The sequence below is a fragment of the Aptenodytes patagonicus genome, chromosome 23 (genome assembly GCF_965638725.1).
Source record: "Aptenodytes patagonicus chromosome 23, bAptPat1.pri.cur, whole genome shotgun sequence".
Lineage (NCBI taxonomy): Eukaryota > Metazoa > Chordata > Aves > Sphenisciformes > Spheniscidae > Aptenodytes > Aptenodytes patagonicus.
In genome coordinates, this window is record NC_134971.1 from 533015 (window position 1) to 554903 (window position 21889).

At 54.3% G+C, this 21889-nt stretch overlaps 1 long non-coding RNA gene across 1 annotated transcript in view; it reads right to left on the reverse strand.

Moving 5' to 3' along the window:
• Positions 1 to 21889, reverse strand: part of LOC143170305 (uncharacterized) — a 60790-nt gene that overhangs the window by 29577 nt on the left and 9324 nt on the right. Inside the window, exon 2 of the long non-coding RNA XR_012997033.1 lies at positions 20323 to 20461. This is a non-coding gene — a long non-coding RNA (uncharacterized LOC143170305). The remainder of the gene's footprint in view (positions 1 to 20322; positions 20462 to 21889) is intronic.

A 21889-nucleotide genomic window follows, 5' to 3' on the forward strand; every position in this document is an offset into this window, starting at 1 on the left:
GTCCTCCTTCACCCCTCGTAATTACCATTCTGTAATTACATCCCTCTTAATTACGATTTCTGCAAGATTCAAGCCTCGCTTGCAGAAATTTGGCTTGGGAAGATCCACCCAACGGCAGCCCCACTCCTGCGTCTTGGTTGTGTCGTGCTGAAATCCCCCATACGTCGCCTATCTGTTGGGATGCCGTTACACAGCACAGGAGGCTCTTTGCAGCGAATCCGTGCGCTATATACCTCCGTTACTGTCCTGGAAGCGCTTATACGACACATCATTATTTTGCCTTACGCAGTAGCCACAGTGGGATGGCAGTGGTGGTGACTGCGTTATATATTTTATCACAAAAACAAAAGCAGCGTCTACAGCAGATTCTTAATCAAAACGCGTCTCTCTCGCCGGTGCAGAGGGCGAGTTAAACACTGTGCAACATCAAGCAATTTGTGGCGCCTGCACATGCTATCATGCAAACGTCCCCAAAGCGCCCCATGAAAAAGTCAGTAACATCAATAAAATCAACAACGAATAAAAAGCAGCCTGGCTCGACGGCAAGCTCTATTCGAGGGGAAACATCTCAGCTGCCTTTCAAACAGGCCGAGCGCGAGAAGCATCCCCGCGCACCGGGGAGGACGAGGCACGCGCAAAGCGGCATCGCCCCATGCCCATTCTCCGAATCAACACCAGCCTTCAGACCGCGAGCAAGACGCTGCCTCCCGCGGGGCTGGCTGTCCCCGTGGGACACGGAGCATCCCCGGCGCCTCTAAAGGCACCGAGTCGGCCCAGGCGCCTCTGGAAACTATCGCGACACAAGCGACAGGTAAGAGCTGTCCTTGCGGTCTACTGCTTTTCGCTGGGGTTTAAAGAACGTCTCCTAAAAGTCTTGCTCGCTTCTGCGTTGTCTGATGGTGCCCTACTGTCCCCACCTGCCGGGACCCGAGTGCTCTAAGTCATGCTGCTTCCTTTATTACATATACCCATTCATCCGTCCCCGAGATTCAAATTCATCCTCCTTTATGAAGAATTAACTTGTTGGAGCTGATTTATGAAGACTGGCAGGCACCTGCGCTGAAGCAGTGCTCTAATACGTTCATCATGAAGTCCTGTAGTTATTCCTAAAAGAGCTCACGTTAATGCCTAACATTAAAATTCATATTTTATTTCTGCATAACTAAATGTCTCCCTGCAATCTTTAAGAAATGCCCTTCAGAACCTGGATTTTTTTTTTTTTTTTTTTGGTCGGGGATTGAAGCTACGAGGGCGAAGTTTCGCATAAACAAGGGGTGGCGTTTGCACAGGGTGGCAGGTCGTGCGTTCGCCGCGCGTTATGTGCTTTGGGTCTGACTGACAGCTAGGACTCATCAAATTACATCCTCCGTCAAATGTCACTCACTTTTCTTAACGCGGGTAACAGAACCATTTTCCTCAAGAATATAACCTTTCCTAATTCCGCTTTTACTAACAGGAGCCAGATCGCACTGAGAAAAACAGAGGTTTTAGCTTTGCATTCTTCCAAAAGGCTTTTCAATCTGCGAGGGGTGAACGGAGTACGAGCCCGGGCGTGCGCTGAAGGGGCAGCTCCAAGGGAGCCTTTCATGTGAACCAGCTTGCGGAGGAAGTAATGGGCACGAAAGCAGAGCCACGGGGGGGTGAAGTCCTGAGTAGTTTGGTGGGAATATTTTCTCCTCTTTCAATCCGGGCGTATTTCATTCCCCGAAGTCCCCCGTAGAAACGAATCCGCTGGAACCCATTGAATTTGGCACAAGTTCAGTGCAAAGCTTAACCGGCCCGCGTTCACTCGAGCTGGCCCAACAGCCCAGCCCAGCCCCGCGTCCCCCCGCTCCCCCGTTTTCCTGATGCGCTTCCCTCGGAATACCAAACGCGTGCCTGACGGGCGGCCAGACTCCGCTTCTGCTCTGGGTAGGGCTGCCGTGGGTGTCTGAAACCCTGCCCGGGAACAGAAAGCCTCTCTGTTCGCTCGATGGAGCGGAGCAGCTCGGATGCCCCAGGGGACCGCCAGGGACCCCGCAGCCGCTGGGGACCCCTGCTCGGCACCGCTCGTCGCCCAGGACCCCCCTGCGGAAGACTCCGCCAGGCTCTGCCGGGCAGTCCCAATAGCTGGGCTGTCCCCTAACCTCCGGGCTCCTCATCTTCCCTGCCTTTCTCACTCCTCCCCTACCCCCCGTATCTTTTCCAGTTTGACATCTTTGTTCTCGACCCAGGTCTTCGCAGCCTGCTTCCCACAGCGGGACAAACCAACCCGTGAGCAGCCGCAAAATAAAAAAACCCCTAAAAACCCGAGGGAGCTGGGCGAGCGCAGCTGGGGGCAGGAAACGGGACGAGGGGCTGTGCCGCAGCGTGCAGAGCCCCCAGCCCGGCTGCCGGGACCCTCGGCATCGCTGGGGCAGGCGCTGCCGGCACCTCCTCGGCGCTCCCCGCTGCCGCCTGCGCGGTTCGGAGCGGGCCCCGCGGGAAAGCGTCGGTGGAAACAAAGCGCCGCGAGCTGACGACCGATTCCAGCGTTCCGCTGCTGATCATAATCGACCACTTAAAGCCTGAGCTACGGTACTAATTTGATAGGACTGTAATCAATTGTATTTCTCACTCTCAGATGTAGGGGAAGAAAGAAAAGGAGTGGGAAAGTTAATCTGAATTTTTTCTTGCCCACCACTGCAGCAGCAAAACCTCACCCCTTGTTATTATTTACGTTAGGAGCAGGCTGCTTTGTCGGAAACACTTGAACGCGGATAACCCCTACTCCAAAGAAGGTCCATCCTCAGCAAGGCAGGCACACGGGGCACGGCCGCTGCATGGCTTTTAGCTCTCCGCAAGGGATGCTGCGCTTGCAGGCGCCGAGAAGCCAGGGTGGCTTTGAGCAGGAGAGGCAGCGACTGGCCGTGCTCGGTGTGCCACTGGTGACGGCCATCACCCAGGCCGTCCGGGGAGCGAGCAGATGTCTTAATCCCGCTCCCGCCCCTGGATCTGATCCAAGCCAGACTGAAGTCAATGGAAATCTTCCCATCGGCTCCCCCGGGCTTTCAGCCAGACAGTTAGCGGCCTGTTGAGTTCCTAGGACGCGAGACAGAAAGACAGACGGAAAGCCCCGAGCAGAGCTGCCGCGCGACTCCCATGCGAATGCACAAGCGGCTTTTGCCGCGGAGCCCTCCCCTGGCACCCGGGAGGACCCGAACACAGCCCTCAACGGCGCTGCCGCCGCCCCGGGAAGCGCTCGAGACCTTCCCCATGGAAATCCGGCATCGCACAGCGAGCCCCCTCCGAGCATCCTCGGCGGCGCGCTCCTGCCCCTGCCCGCGCCCCCGTCTGCTCGGCGGTGATGCCCAGCTCAGCACCATGGGACGGGACGAGCCACGCGCCGCCCGCATCCAGGGGCCGTCGGCGCTGCGGAGGACGGATCTGCTCCCGCTTATTTATTTGTTTTCGCGGGGCGGTACAGAAAATGACAGCTAATAAACTGCCTGCTGGCGACCTCCCTTCCCCGCGTCCTTTGAAGCTAAGCTAACCGCTGGCTTTGAACCCCCTCTCTTTATTATGTGAAGCGCGTAAGCTTTGCTGCTCGGCTGACATAAATTATAGAGCATTAGCAGAAAGAAAAGGAGGAAGATAATGCAAAATGCCCTCCCAACTAACTTTGCTAATTAAACCACCTCTGAAGCCTTCCCAAACATCCCTATGTTATGACAACGTGAATAGCACATTCCAGTGAAACTATTAAATTTATATTGTGCAGATAAAATTCAAATGAGACCATTATTACTCTGTAATAGTTCCTGAGCCACCGCGTCGCACCAAGCCCGAACAAGGCTTTATTCACAGCCCAGGGGCCGACTTCTCTGGCCTTCCCGCACTAACAAAGGACGCTCAAACTAGTTTTTCCAGTTATTGAGACTTTTAATTGCTTCAAGTAAATATCTGAAAGGACTGGCTTTTCAGAGAGTCGCTTACGGAAACCTCTCCCGCTCGTAAGAGGGGTTTCGGAGAGGTACTGCCCAAGTCCCTGCCGTCCCTCGCAGCACGCTTGGCCGGCGAGTGAGCAGCTTTTACTGAGCCAAATCTGTGCTCGGTAGCAAGTCTCCCCCCCCTTAAAAACTCAAAGGCCTTTTCCAACCTGGCGATGCCCTCCCATCCTCTCCGCTCAAGGCATCCTTGTTTTCAAACCTGCTTCCCATACTACAGGAGGAGGATTTATTTCTCTTGTCATTTTTTTTTTTTTTAAAGGGCTGAAAAAGAGACTTTCTAGCGAGCGGAGGAGTCGTCCCCTGACAGACTCCTGCTCTTGATCCCGCTTGTGAGGAGGAGATTGATAACATGCTCATCTGTCGAGGGTCCGAGCGCGGCTCCACCTTCCTCCAGAGCGGAATAAAAATGCCGCGGGCTGGCACCCGGCGAGTACCTTCCATTTACTTTCTGTTACCCTTACGCCAAAGGGAGCGATCCTTTAAGACGTCCTAAAAGAAGAGGGATCCCTCTGAGCCTAGGTCATTTCTCCTCCTGCCTGCTCTCGCCCAAGACACCCACAACACAGAGCAAATGCATCCCTGCCAGGTTTTCCCACTGGGTTAGAGTGGATGGTGGCAAATCTTCAGGCTGTGACACTGCAGCGCGTAAAACGGGAATTGACTGTCATGACCAGAATCACATTCGTTGCGGAGGTTCACGTGCTCCCGCAATTAAGTTCTGAAACGCCACGAGGATCAGGTGGGCTTTGCAAGAGCTGCTCTTTTCTCAGAGCATTTTTTTTGGCTAAAATAACCTTTTGGAAACCGGGAGCAGCATCCTCCCCCCCTCAACCCCCCGGTCGCTTCCGTCCTCCGCTGAACACCGGTTTTTGCAATACTCCTCATTTTTCCTGCGCCAGAAATGAAGCTGGCTGTATATTTCTGCAGAGGTGGTTAAGAAGAGAGACAGCAAAGGTAGAGACGCCTGCGTGTCTGTGGGGTCGAACGGGTACAGCTTTTAGGAGTCCTTAGAAGAGGCTTCAAGCCGGAGCATCTTAGGCACCTTGCATTCGAGACACTACCAGCTGAAAAGAAATAGGCTTCACGGATACCTTCCAAATACTGAAGGAGAAGAAGGAAGCCCCTGTGCAAGGAGCACGCTGCCCGAAGAGACCCGCGGTGGGATGACGAAGGAGCGGTTATTCCCCAGGGAGGGGCGGGATTCGGACCGGGGAGGTGAAGCCGCCTCGGGAGAGCGACCCAGCCAGGCTCTGACGGTCGCAGGCTCAGCACAGCCAGCCAGGGTCACAGCCCTGGCATCTCCAACACCTCCTCCGCGCCACGACAAAGGCCAGCATTGGCACCAGAGAGCAAACCCGATTTCTCCCCAATATTCCTGGGACGATAACCAATGCCATACCTCGGTAGCTATTTGCATTTTACAGGAAGAGAGATAACTTTTCACCAATTCCTTGCGGTCTCTGGGTGGGGTGCTTGGGAAGACTCCCTCTCCGGTTTGCGGGAAGAAGACGCTTTTGGGCCACGCGCGTTAAGAAAAGCGCATCGTGAAAGCCGCACTTAGTTCTGGTGCTATTTCTGCAGAGCGGATCTCACCTCCAAAAGGTGAACGAGGCTCGTCCGACACATCAGTGCCACGGCTAAAAACAGAGGAGCCGAGTGCGCCGGTACCCACCTGTCACCGCGAAAAGCCTCTCCCCGCTCCTTCTCCATCGCCTGGCAGTCATTAAGGGGAACCGAGATGGCGGAGGAGCCCTTTGATCCTCGCCGCTCCTCTGCTCGGGGGTAATTGCTACGCTCATCACAGGGAAGGGCGCGCCAGGGAGGAGAACAAACCCCACGGAGCAGCTGCACCAGCCTGGTGCTGAGCATCGGGGAGGCGTCATCACAGGGTCCATCGGTTATCTGCGAGCGACACCCCCAGCGCCGCGGTCATTCCTGCGGGATGTTCGTTCGGGGCTCAGATTAGGGCCCCCAGCTCCGCGGCTTGGCCCCGTAAATCCGAGTTAGGGCCCTCCCTCGCCTCTGGCTGCTGCCGGGAGGGAACGGGCAGCTGCCGCCGGCAAACACAGGCCCCGGATCACCGAACACGCGCGATCTCCGCAGCACCGGACCGAGGGGACGCCTTACAGCACCCCTCCGCAGAGCGTCCATCCCGCGCAGAGAAAGCCTCGCTAAGCAGAATACGGCCCATCCCCGTTGCCCCTCCAGGTGACCTATTCCCCTAAAAAACAGATAGGCACCGTACAGCGTATTTATACCGTCCCGGGGGAAGCAGCCCCAGAGCGCAGCGCTCCCTGCTAAACGCTGCTTTCAGATCATCCCCCCCGAGATAAACAGTGCCACGCAGATTAATTCCTATCTGAGCACAGCGCTGCATGTTCATCTTCTCCCCCGAGATACATCGTCTGCAAAGCAGAGAGTCCCAGGTAAGCCAGCTGCAGCCTTTTCACACCGTCCCCCTAGGACGTACAGACCCATAGAGGGAGCTTCCCCCCTGCCTTTCTTACGGAAATACCCCGCCGACGCCAGCGGAAAAGGTCCAGGGGATTAAAGCTGGGGCTGGTACAGCCCGACGGGCTGCTGCCCCCGCGTGCTGGGGAAGGTTTGTGAGCAAAGGGGCTGCCGTAGCAATACCCTGCTGCAAACGTTCCGGTTCACCTTGGGAAGGAAGAGCCCTGGCTCCCCAGGCCAAAGCTCAGCGCTGCAGAGCCTGCTGCCCGAGTTAATTCATTATTTGTGGGCGACTGTATTTTACTGATGGGCGGTCATCGTTTGCCACTGCAGGACTAATTAGCTATCAGGCCCCTGGAGCTTTTTGTCTGGCTGCTTTTTTTAGATCGTTATTCCCTCTAGGCAAACGGCAGCTGTAAGCAACTTTCATTCCTTAAATAAGGCACGGCGAGAGTTTTCACTCAAAGCAGAAATGGAAGACCGAGCTGGAGACGACTTTTTATGAGGCTCAGAGATATTTGGATAACTCCCGCGTACACGTCAGTGCGCACACGCGTGGGTGTGCTTATACCCCTGTGTATTTCCAGCGGCCTCTCTGCCGGCAGATCCCAGGCGATGCCAGGAGCGAGCATGCCGAAACATGGTAAGCGACTCTATAAAGAAGAAAGTCCAAAGGAAAAAAAAAAAAGCAGCTTTTGCCTCCAGGTCTGGATCTCGCAAGCCCTGAACACACCATAAATTCTGCTAGGGGAAAACACTTCTGTACAGCTGCTCTGTTTACAGGCACGGGCGGGTTGGAAAGGCATCAGATGGAGCTCTAGATGTTTACTGTTAATCATCCTTTGTATTTCCGTGGTGCCAAGAGGCCCCGGGTACCGAACAGCCCCTCGTGCAAGGTACCGTACACACACGAGAAGGCGCATCTCCCCCATAACCCATAAAAGTTAAAAAACCCAGAGACTATAGATAAGTTATCACCGGCCGAGAGCTCACCCTAAAAAGTTATATATAACTATAAAGCGATTTAATCCCAGACCCGAACGATGAATTTCACGGCCCAGTTTCTATTCTGGAGCCATCCCTCCCCCTCGCCGAGGCTCCTTTTGGGTGGGCAGGGGAGGTATCTGGAGGAAAACAAGCGCTTTCCCTTCAGATCTCCCTGGGTAACGTTCACACAGATGCAATCGTTTGCGAGCAGCATCGACGATGCAGAAGTACAAACCGCGACATTTCCGAATATCAAACGGGGAGCGGAGGGGAGTTGCTGAGATCAGACTCCGCTCTGATCTAACTTGCATCTCTCCAGTTTAAAATCTTAATTGAAACGCTACTTGAAAGCCTCCTGCTCTCTTCCAAACGCAAGGAGGGGAGATAAACCCGAGCGTTTGCCCAGAACGCCAAAGCAAGCGGAAAGAAAACCAAAGCGCTGTTTTTTCTGAAAAGAACGTTTTCTGAAAACACGAATGTACGTTCCCGCTCCCCCCGCCTTGCCTGCACCGCTGCCCATGGCTGGCAGAGGTACGGATGCGTTCCTTCTCCGGAGGGGGACAGGAGGGAGCGGAACATCCCCTACCAACCAAGGCGTGAGCAGCAAGCGAGCGCTGCAGCTCCAGGCACGTCAGCCGGGAAGCAGCGCTGCCGTCCCTTCTCCAACCGCTGTCTCCCCCTCGGGTTTGGAAAGAGGGAGGGGAAGAAGAGGAGAAGAAGGGAGACCGCTGTGCGTGCGCAAAGCTGGGGTGCGAACCCCTGCAGCACCGCTCGCCACGAGGGTGCATCGGGGTGTCCCGATCCACAAGCGTGAAGAATCGGTCCAAGCATCCCAGCTACCCTGCGGCGGGCTCGCCGCTCCCGTACGCGGTGCTGCGTTTCATCCCGCTCCCTCTAGTGCTTTTAAAAACAGTTTAAACACAAGAAACCAGACATAGAAAGAGAGAGGGCTTTCAGGATCCACGAGCCTCTAGCAAATGTAAACACAGAGCGCATATATATATATATTTAATAAGGAGTAATCCCATATCATGCTGCTCGGCCTCACTGCAAACAGAGGTAGCAGTTTGCCGAGCCCTCCGAACGCTGCCTGCTCTGCTTTCCCCCGATCCGTCACACAGTTCGTTTCACGAGCGCAGAAGAGATTGAAGGTAAGTATTGATTCGGGGGAGAATGAAGCTTCCAGGCCTCGTTTTCCACGTGCGTCTGGGAATCACGGCAAAGTCATAGAATCATAGAATCATTGAGGTTGGAAAAGACCTCTAAGATCATCGAGTCCAACCGTCGACCCAACACCACCATGCCCACTAAACCATGTCCCTAAGTGCCTCATCTACTCGTCTTTTAAATACCTCCAGGGATGGGGACTCCACCACTTCCCTGGGGACATGCGTCGGCCAGGGGTGTTTATACCAAGGCGCGGGTGACGGGCGGCCCCAGCTTCGCCCCCCCCTGAAGCGCTCCCTCTGCTCCGAGACACCCGGCCGGTCTGGCCGTCCCCGGGATCGGCTCCCCGAGCCCCGGCTTTGTGCCTCAGGCTCTGGGGCTCCTCTGCCCGCGCCAGCTTTCTCCAGACCCCGCAGCTTAGTCAGACAGCTATATTACGTGGGAGGGAGGGGGGAAAAAAACCCCAAACCGGCCAGAAACTGATGAGCTGGTAATTACGTTTTGCAACATCTGCTACTTGCTACCATTTGTTTTATTATTTCTATTTTAAAAATTGGAATACACCGAGGTTTTTTTCCATCTGGAACTGCTGAACCGCCTTGAAAAAAACGTGACGAGCTCCTGCTCGACAGCAGCGGCAGAGCAAGCGCGGCAGGAGACACTGCAGCACGTAGCTACCGTGTCAAAGACCGCTCCGAAGCAACGCCAGCCCGGCTGCCAGTTATTTAGTGAGTTATTTATTTAGGGCGCAGCAGACAAACCATTTGTTCATTTAGGAACAAGAGAGCTTAAAAACAGCCGAGGTGTTAAAAGGAGAGAACTAAAAAGCGGGGCTTTCATCTGAAGGATGCGGCGCGGCTTTGATGGGGCTCGGAGAAAAGCTCTTTTCTCAGGGGGATGATGATAACTTCTTTTTTTTTTTTTGCTTTGAGAAGTCCGGTTGGTTGGATCTTCACAGGCTTTCGGTCCTCCCCTCCCCACCTCCTCACATTTCTACTTCAAAACGAAAGGGAAGAAGTCCCAAACAGCATCATTTTGTTGATCAAAACCTTGCGCTAAACGCTGGCCCAGATGAAGAAACCAGATAGGAGCTTTTCATTATCGCCAGATGAAAACACCACCTCACCCGGCCTCGGCGAGCAGAGGGTGGCTACGGCGGGCTTCTCCCCTACCCAAGCAGCTATATTTTATAAGCAAAGGAGCTGCGTGCACATCTCCGGCCGTATGCATAGTCAGAGAAAGCCAGATTATCTTGCTCTGGGCACCGGCATTTAGAAGAAAATGGTTTTCTTTCATCTGTCCAAGTAAATCTCTTCCCAACACTTGTGAGCCTGATTGCTGCCAATTTCTGCTGCAGAAATGCAGCCATTTGGAGGGGAAGGCATTAGTAACTGAAAGATACTCATAACATTTCAAATGAAGCACTTTTTTCTTTTTTTTTTTTTTCCCCATCCCACCTCAGGCTGTGTCTCTTTCAGCGTTTTGCTCTCTGTTCTTTGAGAAAAACAGATATTTCTGTGTTTGAGCTCCATCCGAGGCAGTCCCCTGCCCGGACACGAAGGCGTTTCTGCTTAGAGGGATGAGCCCCCTTTGCAGCTGGGGCACTATATATATAGATAGATCGATCTATATAGATATATAGCAGGGGACTTCAAGCATCTCCCCTCAGTGCTACGCAGAGCCGCAGTCTTTCAGGGTGCGTACGGGCGCCAGGCTACAACCGTTTTCTGCTCATCCTTATGTGCCTGAATATTGCCGCACATGTGTTATGAAAAATTACCCGCTGCTTGGAGAGCTCGGCGATACAATAAGCTCCACATCAACATTAATGAACCCCTGTCTCTCCTGCGAGAGAAAGCTAATGTAGTAACAGCGTTATATTCGGCAAACAAATGCTTGAGACAATTTTTTTTAAGCACCAGACAGTAAACAGGACCTAAAATATCCGCATGAATTACAAGAGTCTAAAATCCTCTACTGAGAAATTAATTTAATAGCAGTAAATACTGGAGCCATTTCCCCCATGTGAAATGCCACCGCAACGTTCAGTTAAAAAGCTTCATTTAAGCGGCACGTGGGCGCTTGCATGGGGACGGAAATATATTTCATCACGTAACGGTATTTTGGCTACGCGGGAGAGGAAAAACCTTCTTCCCTCCTGTGCTGGCACCGGGCCGAGGGATGCGCCTTCCCCCGTGGAAGGACCGGTGTAAAGAAGAGGGAGAGAAAGCTACAGGGGGATCGCAAGGAGGGAAAAAAAAAAAAAAAAAAAAAAATTAAAAAAAGAAATCGGGAACAAACTGCAGGTTTAGGGAATTTCTTGAAATTTAGCCTCCCCAGCCGCAAAACGGACATCGCTGCTCAGCCCCAGCTTTCGTCCGGCCACAGAAGAAGGGGCACGCGGCGCTAGGGCTGGTCATGCCCATCGATTTTTTTGGATAAGGTTTCGTACCCTGGAGGGGCCTCGTCTCCGAGAGGCGACATCTGCCGAGATCACCGATCGGCGCCTGTGTTCTCCGGCCGTAATGAGATCTGGGAGAGAACGGAGGAGCCGGCGCACCGGCCTTCGGGGAGGAAACGGTCTTTGAAGAGTATTATGTTAATCAGAGTAGCCTTCTCCCTGCATCTGTTCGGCTGTTAGTCTGGGCAAAATTAATAGGTCTAAGGAAAGATCCTATCATAATGACAATCTGGCCTGCGCAGCGGGAGATTTTATAAAGGAGTTGAACTGTGGCTCATTGAAAACACTTAAAGTAATTAGTTACAGGGCTACTTGCTTTCTTTCCTTTTTAACAGTAATAATGGTTATTAATGTTTACAAATTGCAGCGACTCGCTGGAAACGAAAGGACGGCTGGAGCCGTCACCCAGGGAAAGCGGGCGCTCCAAAATTCGGCATCCGCGCTCCCTTGGAGACAGGTTTTCTCTGCCCCCGCTCAAGCAGCCACTGGAAACAGCCTCTTCCAGCAAGGCTGCGGGCACGCCGAGACCGAGCGCTCGCAGGTATGAATCGGTTCCGAGTCTAAAAAAAGCGGTCTGGCACCGAGGAGCGACGGTGCAGCCGCCGCCTTGCAGGCAGACACCGTGGTCTCACCTGCAAGACACCCGGGAAAGGCGAGGAAAGAATCTCTCCGTTGATAAATACGCTCAAATCAACCTGAACTTTAGGAAAGAAGAAAGATAATTAAAATATAAATAGACATGTTTGTTTCAAAGATTTATGGCAAGCGCTCGACTCAGCCTGAGGATTAATCAGGGAGGTATAATTATGTCTTTGCACAAAAAAAATCATTAAAACCCCTCTCTGCCCCAAACAGCGGAGGAAGGAGGCAGCCGATGCTGCCAAACCATGCATGAGGCCGAAGGTTTGAGGAGAGCCGCTCCCAGCGGGGATGCTGCCGTGCGGGGACCGGCGGGCTTTGCCCGGCTCCGTGGGTTTCACGGCACCTTCCCTCGTTTCCCTCGGAGATGCTTCATTTCTCCCCGAAACCGCACACTTTCGTTCCTGGATTTTGCTGGCGCGCTACACGGCATGCGGAGAAAACGGGGAGCAGCCGGGGCCGCATCCCCTTCCCCCGCCCACCGGTCCTGGGTCCCCATCTCGGACGATGAGGGGGAAAACTAATCTGGACTCGTTTTCACTGGGAACCCGGCGCAGAAAATGAGCGGAGGAGCGGCTGGGGCGCTCGGGAGGCTGCGCTGCCGACTGGCACCTCGCTGTCCGGTACTAAAACCCTAACAGCTTCTCCCCAGAGGAGAAGCTGCGGATTCCCGTGCTTGAATTGGTCCAGGAACGGACAAAGACTTTCTTTCCCTTCCTTTTTAATTAACCTCTTTCCGTTCCCAAGAGAAAAAAAACCTCTTTTATCCTTGTACGTTTGACACCGTTCTAATTTCATCGTTTGCTGAAAATAGCCTGGATGCGTCCCAATAAAGGACATATTGCAGCTGAAGCTGATGGGACTGCCTGGTGTCAAAGCAGCTCATCACTCCCCATTACAAACCCATTTCCCATCACTTAACGACATCGCCAAACGAACTGGCTGAGATGGGACATGGGAGGGCCAAGCTCAGCTTAAGAAAGGCACAAAAGCATTCGCAGAGCGCTCAATTTTGCCACGTTTCTGCTGCACGGGGCTACGGCCACGTGTGTTTACGGTGCAACGCATATATTTAAAGTCATCTTTTCCCCCCCTGCGTGTACGGTCTGAAGCTCGAGACAGCAGCTTGGGCAGGATTTGAACCCAAACGCAGATGATTGCGGTTGAGGAGCGGGGCTTGGTTTCTCGCTGTTTGTTTACGTATGACACAGCAGCACCGTAAATAACGACTGCCGAGGAGCGCTTTGCTGTAGCCCTTCCGCACGGAGCCGAGACACATCTTCGCCACGCTCGGCTGTCTGTTGCGAGCCCATCCTTTCCCCTCTGCGTGGGGTTTTGGGGCCAAAGCTTGCGGAGCAGGGACTGCTCTCCATCCCCGCAGCCTCCGTCCTGGCCGGGAGCTCTTTACCGGCACTGCAAGCCACTGACACCGTATTCAGGCAGCGTGGTCCAGCCCTGCGAGCGATGGGCTGGGCGAGACCGTGCAAGGCGATCTCCCCTGCGCGCCTCTGCACCACATCACCCGCAGGCCCCCGAGGATGCATGTTTCCTCACCGCATCCCAGCCTAGCACAGACACCTCGCTGGGGACCCGAACTGCCATAACACCAAATAACACGTAATCAACGGCAGCTAGGCACCTTGGCCATTCATTAAAAAAATAAAATGCAATACCCTGAAATCAATATACCATCCAAACAACATCACTTCTCACCTCCGCACGTACAGGCCATCCCAAATCAGCTTTCCTCCCCGAATATCCCCCTGCCACCGGCAGGTCCCCTCCAGCCCCGGCTCCTCTTGCATCTCACCTCCTGCCTGCATAATTCAGAGTCAAAGCGCTTCTGCAGCTTTTTGGACCCAGGTTAGAGCAACTTGGTAGGAAAGATGTTAACAAGGGGGTCGGGGGAGGTCAGGTAAGCAGAGCAGCTGGCGCGTTGCCATGGAGTTTGTCGAATTAGACACCGAACACGGGGAAGCGGTTAAACGAGCTGACCCCGGCGAGCCCTGCTGTGCCCGCCCGGAGAGGGGGGGGGACACACTGGGAAACTAATGCGCTGGGATTTCCTTGCTTCCCTGTCCCCCCTCTCACACCTCCAAAGCCATTTCTGGGGATGCAAGACGTTATCCTGGCAAGGAGCAGTATTCTCTGCTCTCCTCCTTTTCTTGCAGCCCCTGCAGACTCTCCAAGGACATTTCAAGGCATAATTATGGCGCTAAATGTTATTGCCCGAGCTCGCATGACCGGCTCATCATCCTGGGGGTGCTGCTCAGTGAAGCTTCTCCGTAACCCCATTATAACTCAGGACTCTCAGGACGGAGGGGAGGAGGTGGGAGGCAGATGTAGCACCATCAGCCTCACATTCCTCCCCAGAAAGGGATCAAGCGGCCAGGCCAACGTGAGAGATTGATTTGTGGGGAACCGCGCGTGCGCACGTGTGTGTGTGTGTGTGTGTCAAACCACGTGTGACGAGCACAAAGATTTGTTTGACATCTCTTTCCACGCAAGGTCAAGTTGTACTCTGCGGCTGCTGACTCAGGCGGTCGGGATGCCGCAGAGCTCTCCTCCCAGGCTCCCGGGAGGGTGGGATGCTGTCCCCAGCACGCCCGTTGTCACACCCAGCGACCAAAGAAATGAAGTTTTCCTCCCTGCCTCTTCCAGCTGTGCAACATCACCCCAGCTGCATCCCACCAGCCGGGCGCCTCGGCAGTAACAGCGTGGGGCGTACCTGCTTTCACCGGCATGCCTCTCTTCACCAAACCTTTCAGGGCTTCCCCCCACCCCGTATCGTTTGTTCACGCAGCAGCGTTTGTTTGGAGTTGGGGAAGTTTTCCGTATGGAGCCCTTCGGAATAAGACATCAGAGAGCTGTTTTCCAACTGGAAACATAAAAGGAGGAAATACTGTGCAAGCGGCAAACGTCTTTACAGCTTCAAAGTCGTTCCCCGTTAGCGGTTCCCTACACCGAGACCATCTCGCTGCCCCGGTCTGTGCGCAGGAGAGACTCGTCCCACGGGTCTCTTATTTACCGGCAGGTCCAAGGCCCCGAGGGAGCTCTCCATCACAAGGCAGAGCGCATTCTTTGCTCATCGCGTGTGCCCGCCGGGAGACGGGTCTCTGCTCTTCACATTATTTACTTGTTATAGACAAAGCTGTGACCCTGGACTCCTTTTTAAAGCTTATCTATCATGTACTTCTCTCCTCTCCCGCTCATCATCAAGCCGAGAGGAGGACTGTGTGCGGCAGGATTTATTCTGGGGCCTCAGCGCTGGGGACGGAGCCGGCAGTGGGGAATCTCCCCCACCCTTCCCGGCGGTGGGATGGCTGACCCAGCCTGGAAGCGTCCCGTCCTGCAGAGCCTGTTTGACATTCACCGAGCCAGACCGATGCGAGAACACACACACGCGCACCCCTCTGCAAAATTCAGGAGGTGAGCAAACAGAAAGCAAGAAATAGTGGAAATTTTTGCACGGGAATCAAAAAGAACATGCTGTCACCGTGTACCGAGCTAAGCCAGAGAGCCTTGAGTACAGTACATAGAGTGCTTTATTTAGTGTGTCTGGAGAGAGAACAGGTAAAATAACCGAGTTCAGGGATGAGGCCACGATTCCCGTGGCTTTGGAGAGCTGAGACTATCAGTACGAGAGATCCGAGTGATTTTCATGAAACAGACCAGCGATGCCAGATCCTCTCCTCTCAGCTGGAAGAAGAGGACGGAGAAAGCTTTTTTCTCCTTTCTTTAAATGACTCTCCATCTCCGAGAGAGCCCGTGTCATCCCTGGGCGGTTCAGCAATCACGCCGCATCTCGGCATCCCAATGGGAAACCAGAGGCACCCCCCAGCCTCTGGCACAGCGGGACCCCTCCGGCCCGTGGCCCCCGCCTCCCGCAACCCACGAGGGGCTGCTGTCGAAAAGAGGGGGGGGGGGCAGCGGTGCTCCCCCTCCTCCCCTGCTGCCTCTGTGGTGCCGGTGGCCGTCCACAACGGAGCATTGCTATGCATATATACACACACACACGTGTGTGTGTGTGTGTGTGTATATATATATACTGGCCATATGATGGCCAGCCTCAACACCAAGGGCAGAAGAAAGGCGGTTCCCCCCTCCATCCGCATCCCCGCGACCCGTGCCGGGACACAAGCGCACGGGACGGCAAATGAAGATGCACAGATGCCGGTCCTGCCGCAGGCAGCCGTCTGCGGGCAGCTATGCTGCCCACACATCTGGGCGAAGGCATTGGCGTCGCCTCGCCGCAGCCCAGCGTTAACTTTCGGACGTGCTAATCTATCGCCGCCTTCTCTTCTTTCATCTCGGAGCGCGCCTCAGAGCTGCTACGCCTTTGCAAGGAAAGGAACAGAAACACTCCAGGCTACCGCGGCAGATTTCTGCTTTGTTTGGTTTCTTCTCTGTGCACGAGGACCTTGGAAAACAAAGTTAGATGTAAAACCCCCTAAATTATTTGAAGAATCAAAAGGCCTCTGTGCGTGCCAGGCAGGCTTTAGGGGAGCGGGGGGAAGAGCCAGCCAAAAAGCTACTGCTGAGCATATTAAAGAATGGCATTATCAAGTGGAACAGACAAGACATGTGTATAATGCATAAGTAGTGTTTGCTGCTTCTCCAAACAACCCATAGATCACCAGGACACAAGCTCCTAGGAAAAGCAAAAAAGAAAAGGGAGAGGAATGGGCGATTGCATCAGAAGAGATGTGTCTGCTGCCGAGCAACAGAAAAAGCCTTATCGAAGCCTGGGATCTGGATGGGGCTTGGCCATGCCCGCGGACCTGGGGGACAACCGAAGGGACCCTGCAGGCAGGAACCCGAGAAGCGAAGCCCCGCGTGGTTGTCCCCGGTTCCAGCCAGCGCTTTTTAGTATGCGGTGCCAGCAGCAGCGCTGACCCCGGGCAACGGACGGGGCCTGGTAGTTCGGCATTAATCTGCCAAAAGAGCGACCTTCAGCCGCTAAAGAAGAGATGTTTTTAAAAACTCATAAGCGTAAGGAAGGTTCATTTGCTTTCTCATTTAGCATATTAAAAGGGTATTATTGCTACAAACAAGAAATCTAAATGAGCCCCCGGTTGCAGCTTTGGATAACGCTTTAGATTAAAGGTGCAGGGTAATGATTAACACGCAGTGTATAAACCATTTATCGTTCATAAACAAGGCAAGACGCACTTTCTCTTACAATAAGTGATGGAAGGTCTGTAATGAAGCTGCGCAGAGACAAAGGAATAACACAAAGAAGCAGAAAGCGTTGGGGAACACGCATAGATCTGGTGGGCTGCGGTGGCTCTGAGCGGGGTCCCCTCCTTCCCGTGCTCCAGCTCTTCCCGAGGAGAAGCTGCTGTTTGCAGCCGCGGCCAGTCAGAGTACGCCCCGGACCCGCTCTGCATACGCCGGCGGCCCTGAAAGGCCGTCCTGCTCCTTCTACCCTTACCAGGGTCTTCTTTTCTCCTTGCGGATTTGCAAAACCCTCTTCGCTGAACAACCCGAGTCGCGCGATTTCATCTCTCACCTCCTGAATAGGTTTGTCAGCCCTGCTACGGCCGTGACAGCTCCCGACTCCCGCGTTTCAGAGAGCATGAAAACAGCTCAGGGCAAAAACCCACAAGCCAACTTAGAGCTGCGAACCTTTTCCCTGCCCTATTTTTGCGACAGAGAAGGGGAGAAAGGAGATGGGAAAGGTCTTGCTGATGCAACCTAGCAGGGAAACGAGACGGTGATTATTTGTAGGTTTAGATGGCTGCTCGCAGACCTCCTGGGCTTTCTAAGCGCCTCTGATGAGGGGTTACTGGAGAGGCCCCCTCGGAGGCGGCTGTCCCCGACCCGTGCTGCTCTGAAACACGCTGGCACCTCTCGCTCCTCTCCCTGCTCGAACGCAAGGATGCTGTGGGAAGCGGAGCCTTGGAAAGCTCCTGCCACGGAGAAATCAGTCACTTTAATTACCCCCTTGCACTGTATTTATCTCCATGAAAGGTCCCTTGCTCCTTTGTCACTGACTGGCAGGGTTAGCAAAAACAAGCAGGAATGATCTATATGTTTATTTATTTATTTCAACAGCGCCGCCACAGAAAACGGAGCCTCTCCCCCCGAGCTTTTCCTACGGCTCGTGAGCTTACGAACCCTGCTCACCCCCGACAGACGGGGGACACGAGGAGGGACAGCAGAGCAAAAAGGGCGCTCTGGTTTCCAGGCTGCTACAAGATCTCCTGCCTGGCCGTTAGCTTCGGCGTTCCCAGGGCGAGGGCAAGAGGCGACGAGTCTGCTCGTGCGTTTGGCAGACCGCTGCCCTATTTTTGTCGCCGCTTGGAAGGTGTCTGGGTGGGGGTCCCACCGCGCGATGGCCGGGGAAGGAGCGGGGGAAGGCGAGGGGGACAGCCCAGCTCCCACGGCCGCGCATCCTCAGCAGCGGGCGCTACACACTGGGTACCAACGAGGGCTCCACATGCTGAAACGCATCGATCGGCTGCGGGATTTTTTGCATTTTTTGCAATAAGAACCGATTGCCACCACTACGTAGCCCCCAGCCCTCTCCACCAACCCGCGGCGGGTGCAGGAGGGTGTTCTGGTGAACGCCACGACTCAGGGGCTGTATAATAACCTGTCAGAGGAGCTAAGCCAAGAGGACCTTCAGGGATGCTAGCGGTGCAGGGAGCGAGGATACCTTCTCCCCCCCGCTATGGGAGCGGCTATGGGAGCACAGGGACCTCCCCCGTGCTTGCGGGGGAGCGAAACTTCTCCCTTGCTGCACGACTGGGCAAAGGCAACCGGAGACGTGATTATGGCTCTTCGCACGGAGAAGAGTCAGCAAGAGTCCTGGGAAGGGCCCAGGGGACTGCTCCAGGAGCCCAGCCAGGAGGGAAGGCGAGGAGGGTAGCAGATCTGGCAACCAGCACCAGGTTCGCAGGGGAGAGGGGGAGCAAAGAGGATCTACGTGAAGAGAAACCAGGCGAGGAGAGGCAGAGAGAGGGCAGGGAGGGCAGCGTGGCTCTTTCCCCGTCCCCGGAGCGCCGCTGTCTGTGGCAGCCCTGGCAGCCGAGAAGCACTTTCTGCTGTGGCAGGGTTTTTTTTCTGTGATTGACCCCAATTACAGGAGTCAGCCCACACGGGCCGAGTGCGTCACTCGTGTCAGCCGGGCAGCTGCTCGGCTCCTGAAAACTCAGCTGCCCAAATGCATACAAAATGAAGGGCAGTACCACCGGCAGGAGCCGGGGGTAAGGGCAGCCGGCACGGCAGCGAATGCCGGCTGCGGTGCAGCATCCCCGGGAGAGCCCGGTACGTGCGGAGACCCGTGCACAGCCCGCGTTGCCTCCTGGGGACCCCGAGCACACCCCAGTGCTGCCCCATCCACCCACGCTTGCCAGGTGCCAGGAGCCGCCCGCGGCGCCCGTTTGTCGAAAGCTTTTTCATGAATTTAACGCAGTTTGATCATTTGCACGGTAACGTCGCAAAATCAGAAGATCAGAAAGTAAGTCTTCGGGGGAATTAGAGACCCCACACCCAGCAGCGTGGTCAGATCCAGCTGCCCGGCGCCCACCACAACCCGGTTCGCACCGTGCGTCGCGAGGGATGTTGGAAACGGCCACCACACGCACACACGTGCGCGCAGGGGGAAGCCCAGCCCTGCTTCCCGGTTTTCGGCTGTTGCCCAGAAGCCCTCCGGGCCAGGCTGGGTCTGGAGCAAAGAGCAAGCTGCCTGCAGGCAGCCCGGGGCCGCTCCTGTGCGGCTCACAGCCAGGGGCACGTCTGCTGCCTGCTCCTTGCCGGAGCTGCACGGTGCAAGAAGTAGGAGGAGGAATTGCTTGCTTTATTCATTTCAGGTTTTCGATGCATCTGAGCCGTTTGGGAGCGGAGGTTACAGGAGAGATCAGCAAGCGTCTTCCCCGAGACCTTGCTGACGAACACAGAAGGGTTGTTTGTGTGCCAGAAGTTTCACGACCACCAAAACACGCATCTCCAAACAAACGCCTGAAGTAGCCACCTGCCCAGGCAACGTTTATAAGCGACGCTGAACCAGCTGCTGCGTCAAACCATAACGCCGTAGTATGCCAAACCCAGCAAATTAATCTGTTTCCCCTCTCAGCTAAGCGCAGTAACAAGCCAGTCTGTGCAGGGCAAATGGCTTTATAAACGTTTGGGGGTAAATACACATTCCCAGCTTCAGTCCCGGTGTGTTTCTCAGCAGTGACCTTGCCTTCCATGGGCGCAGAGCCCACCATAAAGCACGGAGACACAGAAAACTGGAGTAATACCCGCACGACCAACGCCGCAGGACTTACCTGCACGTCTGGCTGGAGCAAGAGCTCCTGGACACGGGCAAAAACCATCTCAGCTCTACATCCAACATCTTCTCTACGTTATTTCTACTACAGTCGCTCCTTGAGCTTCTAAGCAAGGTCAACAACAGACGGTGCTAGGGTCTGTGTGCACGTGGACTAAAGGCACGCATCAAACAACCAAGAAAATAACATTTCTGCTGCATAAATGGAGAAACAAAGACCAAGAGACTCACCCAGCGTCCCAGGCGAAGGCTCTGGGAGAGCACCACGTCGCACCCAGCTCTGGTGAGCCGGGTTACTCCGCACCACAGGGACATAAGTAGCTTCACCTGCCGCCGGGTAAGGCAGCCTCATCACTCGCCTCGTTACTCACCTGCCAGTACCTGGGGCCCTGCCGCCTTCCTCACGCTGCTCAGGGAGTAACGCAACTTCTGCATCCCCACCTCCCTTGTCCCGCTCACGTCTCCCAGTCGGTAACGCTCCTCTGTCTCACGCTGCTCCGTCTGCCTTTTCTGTAAAACAGAAATCGTGCTCTGCTGAAAGGCCCGCTTTTGTTATTATTTCATTCCTCTGTTATTAATACCTGATTTGATGCCATTTGTTCCATTTTACAGCTTGTCTCCTGCAATTGCCTGCCTTTAGAAACAGTTTTATCTGAGCAGGTGAGGCAGATTATAAATAAATTTTGTACTGCACCTTGTATTTTAAGCAAATTTGAGACTTTCCTGATTAGGTGCCTCCCACCGGAGAACCTTGTTCAGTCGGATAATTGCAGCCTCGATTCTTTATCCTCCCCTTTTGTTCTCTTCCCCCCTCGGCAAAGCTGCAATCTTGCACGGGAACATCAGCAGACAAAACCCTTGAAAATAACTCTCCAGAAGAAATCTAATTTACTTTTTAATCTGGTTCGGAAATTTGCCAGCAAAATTTCCACAGACGAGCAGAGCCATTTATTACTACTTATCGCACCGGCTGGATCCTTGCTCCCGATTTGGGTGATGTAGCAGGGAGGGCGGAGTGTGTGCGTGCGCGAAGAGACGGAGAGAGAAATCTTTTGATATATTACTTATTTGATACAATCTTCCCCCTGATGAGATCAGTAAGGAGAGGACAAAGCGGCGACCTTATCCATTTCAGCTGCTTACATTATGAAATGCCAAGCATATATATATTTATATATAGTGTTTCATTTCACTTATTTTGTTCGGTAGGTTCTCTTTTATTTATTTATATACAGAGACACGCACCCGTACTACGTACATATGTAACGTTCCTGCCGGGGAAAGAGCTTACTGCAGTTGTTTCCTCATGGATGAAGAGGATTTGATTGCATTTGTGATTCGAGGAGCCTCCTTCCAGTGACAGATACGGGAAAGCGTTGCTCGCTGCGGCCGTTACGGGGTTTGTTTAATGATGTGGCTAATAAGCGTCCACCGCAAAGGCCGCGAATATGTTCCACGCGTCGTCTTTCGGGGTGAAGCGGAGGGAAGGCAAGCATATGCCAGAATACATAATGCTCCTAGCTCGCAGTGAAATCGTTAGACCGAAGCTTGTGAGATCTGGAGGGATGCGGGCTCTGCCGTCGCTCTGCACACCAAAATAATCCTCTCTTCCCCCCTTTTTCCTTACAGCCTGGTGCGATCGGACTGGGGGGCTTGGCTCGGCGGGCCGTCCTTTCCCTGCGCCGCCAGCCGCCGCCCTCTCAGCCTGGGGATCTCCCTGCCCTACGGCTTTTCTTAATTCGGTGGATTCCCCAGCCGAGCCCGGCTCAGACGCCAAAGTTTCTGCGTAAAAGTTTCCGTCTCTCGCTTTTCCTTCTCAGAACGATGCCTCCAGTGGGAAGTGTAAATACAGAAAGATGACAACATGTGCATTAGCGCTCGTTAGAATGTCATCATTATATCCTGCAAAGTGTCTGCTGAAGGGATCCCTAAAGGACA